Source organism: Perca fluviatilis, chromosome 14 (assembly GCF_010015445.1).
Source record: "Perca fluviatilis chromosome 14, GENO_Pfluv_1.0, whole genome shotgun sequence".
Taxonomy (NCBI): Eukaryota; Metazoa; Chordata; class Actinopteri; order Perciformes; family Percidae; genus Perca; species Perca fluviatilis.
In genome coordinates this window covers 32695987-32706022 of record NC_053125.1, presented here as the reverse complement: position 1 = coordinate 32706022, position 10036 = coordinate 32695987, and the positions used below count along the sequence as shown (strand labels likewise).

Sequence of the window (10036 nt, the reverse complement as noted above, 5' to 3'; positions counted from 1 at the left end):
GATGTCTGTCAATTTCATTGTATTTTTTTAAAAAAAATTACGTTTTTGTTGTTTTTAAATCAAGATTTTGAAGCTTTTTCAGATTTTTTTTGTCACTTTTTTCCAAAGTTTTTTCAAAAGTTTTCTGGACAACACACACACACACACCTCCATAATGTAACTATAATTTCATGCATCGGGCTACAAGGGCAAAATAGTTGAATCTGGTGAAATACTGTAAAAATGTCAAATATGACTAGTTTTCTTCCAAATGAAATGCTGACATTACAGAATGCATGGTTTTATACTGTAAAGGCAGTGAGATCAAAACATGTGGTTATAATGGAAGTCAATGGGGCCATTTTTGCCTCGAAGGTGTCCAAAGGGAGTATCTGGAGCTACATAAAAAATACTAATGCAATCAAATCAGTTTTGTTGCTTATCTTTGACATATCCAAGCCTCTTATCACCACCAAAGACCCATCTACATATTATTCATTATATGGGAAAAAAATCATTTTTTGTGTTTTTTTTTTATAAATAATGACATACTTCAAATACATAGACTGGCATTTAAAGGGTTAAAATCCTGAAAATGATTGAATGTTTGGTGGTTTTGATTAGGTTAGAAGTTGTTTGCGATTTATGAAAAAAAAGCAGAAAAGAATATTGATATATGATGATTTAATAACAGTTTTTTGGATATGTACATTTTTGCCTCGAAGGTGTCCAAAGGGAGTATCTGGAACTATGTAAAAAATACTAATGCAATCAAATTAATTTTGTTGCTTATCTTTGACATATCCGAGCCTCTAGTCCCCACCAAAGCCACATCTACATATTATTCATTATATGGAAAAAAAAAATCGTTTTTTGTTTTTTTTGTAATAAAAAATGAAATACTTCAAATACATAAACTGGCATTTAAAGGGTGAAATGAGGGTGAAAATGATTGAATGTTTGGTAGTTTTGATTAGGTTAGAAGTTGTTTAAGTGATTTAGAAAAAAAAAGCAGAAAAAAATATTGATATATGATGATTTAATAACAGTTTTTGTGTGCGTGGACATTTTTGCCTCGAAGGTGTCGAGAATAAGTTTTTTTAAGGAGGGCATGAGGGTTAAAAATGGGTCTAATTTGACCCGAGGGCAACAGGAGGGTTAAGTAAAAGTAAAGATTCTTCAATCTCCAATTTCCCTAATTTTGTGTGTGTGAAAATTGGTTAATATTTTGTTAAGTGTTTTTTTTTTTTAAGATTTCTTTTCTTTTTATCTGTTTTTTGTTATAATATTGTAATTGTAATTTCGGCCACAAGAGGGCTTCACATCAGCATAAACTTACAAAGTGGATAAAACATCTGTAAAAGCAGATGACTTTTGTATTATGAATAAAACAGCAAATAGGATATCATTTTAAAACTAAATAACTTATACTTTCATCGAATTTGGGTGTTTTATTAAATTTTATAGCATGTAAATGAAAGGTTGATGATGACAACGTTGAAAAAGTGTCAAAAACGTCAGGAAAATCTTTTTAAAAAAAAAGACAAAAACATGGGAAAACCTTTAAAAAAACGTCAAAAAAGCGCAGACATATATATTGACAGAAACATTGAAAGAAGTGAGAAAAGTTGACAAAAAACTTGGAATTTATTTTACATTTTGACCCAGAAAAGTTGCATGATGGTCGACGGGGAAGAGTAGGCCTACACAAGGGTCAAACTAACACATTAAAATGTCAAAGTCACAAAGAAAAGCGTCCTAATCTCTCGGTTTTTAACTACGATGTCAAGCATTATTCGGTTCCTCACCCTCTCACGGTGTCTCTTCTTCCTGGTTGTTGCTGCCGGAGGAGCCGCGGAGCTTTCCCCCGCCACCGAGCGCGATGTCCGGATCCATGTGTCCGTCTCTGCCGGTGGTGGTCCGGAGATATCCCTCATTCTGCCTAATCTTCTGTTTTACTTTGACTAGTCGTTTTGGTGCCTTAACGTAACTGTCACCGCCGCAGGACAGTCACCTTTTGTCGCATACATTTTTATTGCAACAGCCCCCGGTGAAAGGACCGTCCCCTCGCGGTGCTCTGTATCCGCCTCACAGTCACCCTTTCTCGGATAAATATTTCTGTAGGCTACAGACCGCTGAAAGCGAAGATTTTCGGCACATCACCGGAAGAGCCGCCGAGCTTTCCCCCGTCACCCAACGCGGTTCCCGGATCCCTCTGTCCGTCTTTGTCGACATTATAATCCGCAGAGAACAGATCAATACTGCGGGGGAAAATCCTCCGTGTTACAGCCGGACTCTGGTCCACTAATGTCGGTCTGTCTGGCTCCGCGCTGCTCGCTATGAATGAAGACAACCTCTGCTTTTCCTATCAGCCAATCAGTGCCCGAGAAAGTTTGAGCGACTCTTTTTAGTTTTTTGTTTTTTGTTGTTTTTGAAACAACTTTATTTACAACAGGTGAACACTAGTCTTACATACAACATAATACAAGCATCACAAAGCCAGGTAGGGCTGCAACTACTGATCTCACCTGAAATGAATCTTCATTTCCAAACAGTCCTGACTTAGAAATAGTTTTATGCCAACACATGTAAACAATGAAAGACAGAAAAGCCTCTCAATGTCTTTAATTAGCTTTAAATCTGGACTACTGCACCGTCTCTTTTTAACCATGACTCAAGGAACTAAAATGAGATATTTTTCTCTCTCGTTGTTCATTTGATTTCACATTCATCTTCTACAGATAACGTCGTAAACATCTCACACTGAAGTCTAATAAACGTGCAGATGAATAGGCCTAACATATAAATACTGTTTACCAGCACACACAATACTATGTCTTTTTTTTTGTCGAATTTGTTTTCATAGATTGTGTGCTTTTCTTTTTGCATTGTTTCTGTATTTGCAGCGTGTTTGTGTATCTGGTAGGGCTGGGCGATACTGGGAATTTTGGTATCGATCCGATACCAAGTAAATACAGGGCTAGTATCGCCGATATCGATACCGATACCGATACTTTTTACTTGTAACGTCACGATCATTGAATAATTTTGTGATTTTGCCTTTAGTTAGTTGATTATGATTAGGATAAAACACGGGACAAAGATTTTAGGGAAATCGAAATGTTATTTACTAACTAGAACAATATAAAACAATGTAACGGTATAAAAATAATAAAATAATGTGTAAAATTTTGAGTTCCAGTGAAACAATTAGGATTTTTTTCAACTGGCTGAATTTATGATAGTAGTTCTATCAGTCTGCTAAAATTGCCTCTCTGATCACTGTGAACAGCATTGCTTAATGCTGGAGATTACCTGGATACTCCTGATTTCTTGGCTGAAAAGCCTCTGCCAGATACTCTGTCTCTGTGTAGGGAGTCTGGTTTGGGGTTCTCCCCCCTCCTCCTCCTCCCTCAACTTTTTTTGCAGCTCGGAGTTCTCTCTCGGGTGACTTAATGCTTTAATGCGTTTTTGCAAATTGGTGGTGTTACCACAGTGGCGAATTACTTTTTTTGCACACATCACATGTGGCAGTGTCCGTATCAGCTGGAGTCAATACTCCACACAGCGCTTCTATTTCTTTCCGCCATCATCAAGGGCTTCTCTCACTGTTCAGACTCTCCGCCTCCGGCAGAGCAGGGAGGGGGAGGAGCCAGAGAGAGAGAGAGAGAGAGAGAGAGAGAGAGAGAGAGAGAGAGAGAGAGAGAGAGAATGAGAGGTGCGCTGTTTGCACACTGTGCACAGACTTGGAGAGACGCTGTGCTCGCATGAACTCGGAGAGAAACTAAAACAAAAGTATCGATCTCATCACAACAGTATCGATCCGATACCAATACTCATCTTGGTATCGATACGCCCAGCCCTAGTATCTGGTTGCCTGTGTGTATTTGCAGCGTGTTAATTTGCTTGTGCAGAGCCGGCCCTAGACTCTTGGGGGCCTATAAGCAGGATTTGGTTTGAGGAGTTTCCACATTGTAACATGTTGCCACTGCACTTGGCACTAAACCAACTTGTGTATTGTAAATATTAGTTTAAGCACTAATTTGAGACCTAATAGCACATTTGAAGCGCTCTTGGGGGCCCTCTGGCAGCCACGGGTCCCTAAGCAGCTGCTTAGTTCGCTTATGGGTCGGGCCGGCTCTGTGCTTGTGTTTTCTCTATTTGCGTGTGTTTCATTAAGTTGCAGTGAGTTTGACACAAAACATTTCTCAGCACATACAAAACATACTTTTATTGTTTTTTTACATGATATATACATTTATATATCAGTTTAAAGTCAGAATTTTAAGAATGGAGACTTCTTTCTCAAACAACTCAAAAGTGTCTCGAGATAACTTATGTTATGATTTGATACTATAAATAAAATTGAATTGAATTGAATATAATGTTAAGGATGTTATGCCAGTGGTGTTTCTTCTATATAAATGAATCTACAACAGTAACTAAGTAGTACTGATATAACTAAACTGTGCATTAAACTGTCTAAAATGTCAGATTTAATGAACAGACCTCAATGGTTAAACGACATTCTCACCTCCAGCCACATAACACATCCTGCCGACCTTTGTTTAACCCTTGTGTTGTCCTCCTGGGTCAAAATGAACACTCTTTTAGACACCGTTTTTACGTTTTTCCATTAACACCAGTATTTTCACCACTAGACCTATTTATTTGCACTAGTTTTACACTTATTTTTGGAATTCATGGTCAATAAACCTCATTTATTTTAGATTAGATTCAATTTTATTGTCATTTAGCAGAGTACAGGTACAGAGCCAATGAAATGCAGTTTATGACATGTTCTAGTTTTTGTGTGAGAAAAAAGCAGAAATGCTGAATGATGTTGACTAATGGTTAAGATCAGAGGAATGAAGGTAACCGATAATCATAGACATGTCAACGTTTAGTTGGATAATGATATGAAATTGAATAAAACACCGCTAATTCTATGAAAATAGAGATCTGATCCTTAATTTCCTTTTGTGAAGAGCATCTTATGGAACCAACTATGTTATTTTGGGGCAATTTTGTTAAAAAGAAACCCAAATTTATGATGTAGAAACTTTTTTTTTTATATATATATATATATATATATATTGTCTGAAATGGCACTCTCATACACACCACTGAAAGTGAAATCCTAGCATTTCAGACTGACACTGACAAAGCAGCGACTAAAAAGGGCTGCAGATACAGCGAGAGGACAAACTAGAGTAATCATTGGCAGCTTTTCAGCGATGGCGACAGCTGAGGGAGCTGAAAGGCATTAAAGGTGATGCCGTGGTTGCGGTAACTTTCTGTTGTTACCTCTGAATGTAAAGTAGTTTTAATGAGGGAGATTGTGGTCCTTTCTCTGCCCTGCTCTGAAGTTCTGCTTCCATCGTGTTTTTTTAACATTGAATGTTTTGCTCAAAACATAATGAAATATCTGCTCCTTCCAGCCTCTCTGACTGTGAGTCCCAGCAGCTCTCAGATGTTTGAAGGACAGTCTGTCTCTCTGAGCTGTGAGGAGGACGACAGCTCTGCTGGATGGACTCTGAGGAGGAACATATCCAGAGACACCGGGACTTAGTGTGGATATGGCTGGGGAATAACTGCTAATTCTTCCTTTATAATCAGCCACATTGTCCCTTTTGACAGTGGAGTGTACTGGTGTGAGTCCAGAGAGGGAGCAACCAGTAACAGCATCAGCATCACTGTCACTGGTAAGATCAGACTGTGGAGTCAGTATTGATGAAGCTGTGTGTGAATGGATGACATGCTGTAGTTTGTCTCTGTGTTGAGGTGGACCAGTGATCCTGCAGAGTCCTGTCCTCCCTGTGATGGAGGGAGAAGACCTCACTCTGACCTGTAAAACAAAGACGTCCTCCAACCTCCCAGCTAGTTTCTATAAAGATGGCTCCTTCATCAGGAATGAGGCTGCAGGTCACATGACCATCCACCATGTTTCCAGGTCTGATGAAGGCCTCTACAAGTGCAACATCAGCAGTGTTGGAGAGTCTCCACCCAGCTGGGTCTCTGTCACAGGTGAGGAGGTTAAAGGTCATTATTGTGTCCGATATTGGCATAAACCTGGCTGAACAGTAGATATATGACCACAAGAGACGCAGAACAAAGGCATGCCAAAGCGCTACAAAAAGACCTAAAATGAAAAAACAACAACTATAGCAAGAGACCCAAAATGACGGGAACTGATTGCAAAACAACAGATTTGATAAAAAAAGATGCAACAAACTGAGGCAAAAGATAAACAAAACAACTACTGAGACAGAAGAAAACAATTACAAAAACCAAACTGCTGCAACAAATGCCTTAAAAGAGAGAAAAACAAAAACCATGCAAATTAGCAACACTGTTCACCAACTGCTCCAAACAGCTCTATTGTAGTCCAGCCTTTACTTCAGAGACCAACGTGGTCACACGTTATAATGCTCACCTAGCAGCTAGCATGGCACGCCTTCATGCTCTGCTTCTGACTGGCTAGTAGTCCTTACCTAGGTACTGTCAGGGCACGCCTTCATGCTCTGCTTCTGACTGGCTAGTAGTCCTTACCTAGGTACTGTCAGGGCACGCCCTCATACTCTGCTTCTGACTGGCTAGTAGTCCTTACCTAGGTACTGTCAGGGCACGCCCTCATATTCTGCTTCTGACTGGCTAGTAGTCCTTACCAAGGTACTGTCAGGGCACACCCTCATACTCTGCTTCTGACTGGCTAGTAGTCCTTACCTAGGTACTGTCAGGGCACCTCCTATACTCTGCTTCTGACTGGCTAGTAGTCCTTACCTAGGTACTGTCAGGGCGGGCACCCTCATACTCTGCTCCTGACTGGCTAGTAGTCCTTACCTAGCTACTGTCAGGGCACGCCCTCATGCTCTGCTTCTGACTGGCTAGTAGTCCTTACCTAGGTACTGTCAGGGCACGCCCTCATACTCTGCTTCTGACTGGCTAGTAGTCCTTACCTAGGTACTGTCAGGGCACGCCCTCATACTCTGCTTCTGACTGGCTAGTAGTCCTTACCTAAGTACTGAGCATGTGCGACTCCCAACAAAGATGGAACAGAAGTGTGATGCCTCACTATGTAGCTAAAACAGAGAGCTCAACACACAGGGTGAAAAGAGGAGCTGCAGCAATGTGCAGTAAAACAGTAATAATAATACAGTATCAATCAATCAATCAATCAATCAATTTATTTATATATAGCACGCTTAAAAACAACCATGGTTGACCAAGGTGCTTCACAGGTTAAAACAACAACAACAAATTACTGCTCATACATTTTATACAACAATAAAACATGTGTAATATACAGTATACGAGGTATAGTGAAATTAAAATAAACTTAAAATTACCAGGAAATAACAAACCTAACTCGAAGGAAAAGCCAAAGAAAAGTAATGAGTTTTTAACAATGATTTAAAGCATTCCAAAGTTTGGCAGGTTCTGATATGGACTGGCAAGTTATTCCACAGTAATACAATTATGAACCTGAAATGAGCATAATATGGGCACTTTAAGTATTTTTCTATTTATTTGATCTTTCCTTCAGGTAAACCCACCACCCCTCCACCTCCTCCATCCCCCTCCAGCCCTGGCTCCTCCTCCTCGTCTCCTCTGTCCTCGTCTCCTGCTCTCCTAGCGTCCTTGGTGTCTGTCCCAGTCCTCTGTGGTCTGGTGCTGCTGGTCATTCTGGTCCTACTGGTGAGACGATGTGTCCGCAGGAAACACTCAACAACAACAACAACAACAACAACAACAACAACAGGTAAACCTTTTCTAAATCTGTTTAATATTATTTGCTTATTTAAGTTTCTCAGTTATATGCAACTAACAGCCATGCTGTACAGTGATGTTCCGATATTTCAAAATAAGAGCGTGTGTTTATTTGTTCTACCTTTGTGAGGGTCAAAACCTTGATTAAGATTTTATTATTTGGGGGTTAAGATTTGATTTAAGTTATATTCTTACTTTTTACTAATTTGACCTACAACTAAAACAGCATCTTAATTGAACAAAGTGGTCTTTAGTTTGTGATGTTAGGCCTGATCAGGAGGTGTTTTCCTGTGGTCAAAGTGTTTCACTGCTTCCTGTTCCACATTGTGGTGACGCAGACCGAAACTGTGACTGGTCTGCTTGGCCGTTGCTCGGTAGCATCACATTCCCCCTTACTCGTTTTTGGTTTCTCCTTCTCCGTGAACACACACACACACACACACACATACACACACACACACACACACTCTGCTATTCTCTTAAGGAGATACGCTACGACGCAGACAAACCAGTGCACATGGATATACAGTACAAATCCTCATAGTGCCGTAGGCTCTGCTTACAGCCTACGTACAACCATAAATCAGCTTTAACAGTACTTCTTGCATCAGTTACTAGTACAATACTAGTACTAATAGTATTACAATAATATGTAGTATTTCATTTCCCAGAGACTGATCCAGCTCCGGTCTACTCAGCAGTGGAAAGAACAGAAGAAGTCAGTTATGAAGTGAACAGGTGGAGAGGTACAGCTGCTGCTCTTTAAAGGGGCTAATCTGTAAAGTATTAAAGTAATAAAGTATTAAAGTAATCGACTAGCTGAGATTAATTGTTTGATGTGTGGGAGAACATACAGTAATGGTGAGGCACTTTAAGAACACAAGGCTGTGATTGGTCATGCATGTGTATGGGTGGATTTGAGTCGATATGGGACCAGGTTTGGGACTAAACTAAAAGGGATCAAAACATTGTGTCTGCAGGACTATAATCTTTCAGTTAAATGTGTTAACGATAACATTGTCCTCTAGTTTGGTTTTGGGTTTTATGTTACCTTTTTGATTTGCTTTTAATGTTTTCTGTTGTTATGGACTGTACTGGGTTACTCTGAATATGTCTCAGACCCCAGGAAGAATAGCTGCAGCCCTGCTGTAGCTAAAGTTAGCTAATGGAGTTTCTAAAAAACTAAACTTATCAATGTAAATGTTAGCAAGCTAACACACTAAATTAGATGGTGAATATTAACGGGTAATGTCCTTACCTGAAATTTACACGCTAGTTGTTAGGCTGTGTGGAGAAGAGAAAGTCAGCAGAGCTTGAACTTCTCTCAGCTCACATTTGTAAAATTCTCGACAACTATTTCTATCAATTTTCTGTCACTAACGACTGAGGTCAACTTTATGAATGTTTTCCAGAAGAGACTGTGCATAGTTTTAAAGATATCCCCCCAACCCTAAGAGAATCGGTATGGCCTTAAAGTAGAGTGATACTTTCCATTTAGCTAACTGGACGAAATCAGCAACGCTATATAAAACATCTGCATCTGCATATAGATGCATTTGATTTATTTATTTATCACTTTGTTTTACTATTTACCTCAAAAGAACAGAGCTAAAAGACAGTGAATATTAATGACAGGCTACGCTTGGAAGTGACATTAGGTTGCTACTGCAGGAAGCAATACTGTAAGTAGCAAGTAATAATAAATCATGTACCTGCCACATTTCATGTGATTAATGCATCTTACGGAAATTGCGAAACTGATGCTGGACACGCGTGCATTTGTTAATATAGATATCGAAAAACAGCCACATAACGACTGTAGCATTAGGCTGGTAAAAGGGGTGGTGATGTTAACTGTTGGTTTGGGTTAAAATAAGTACTTCCAGGAAAGGAAAGTCCTGTGTTTTGGGACCAATACACCACGCCAATCTCCCGCCAAAATGTCAAATATAACATTTGTTTGAATCAGATTTTCAGTATCCTGATAATTAATCTTTTTTATGAAATAATATTTTTGTATTACATACTGAAGTAGCATTACATTAACAGGACTGCTACATCACTTATCATCACGTATTAACATAATTGTCTTTTGCAGAGAGCGATCGAGCTGCAGTGAGAGGAACTACAGACGTCTGTTATGGACAAATAGTGATCGGACCAAACAGGGCGAGAGGTACAGCTGCTCTTCTGATTAATCTTTGTGACTTATGTGTTCACTACAATGTCTTTTTGTTCCAATATATACCTGATTTTAAGAGCCAAATAAGTACTGTTCATCTTAAAT

The 10036-nt window shown here is 39.4% G+C and overlaps 1 protein-coding gene and 1 long non-coding RNA gene across 2 annotated transcripts in view; both read left to right on the top strand.

The window, feature by feature from the left end:
* LOC120572814 (low affinity immunoglobulin gamma Fc region receptor II-like) overlaps positions 1 to 10036 on the top strand; it is a 208107-nt gene that overhangs the window by 105582 nt on the left and 92489 nt on the right. The gene's annotated exons all lie outside the window — the stretch shown is intronic.
* On the top strand, positions 7587 to 9913 carry LOC120573043. The gene is made up of 3 exons (XR_005641617.1): positions 7587 to 7741; positions 8421 to 8495; positions 9848 to 9913. It is a non-coding gene; the product is annotated as an uncharacterized LOC120573043 (long non-coding RNA).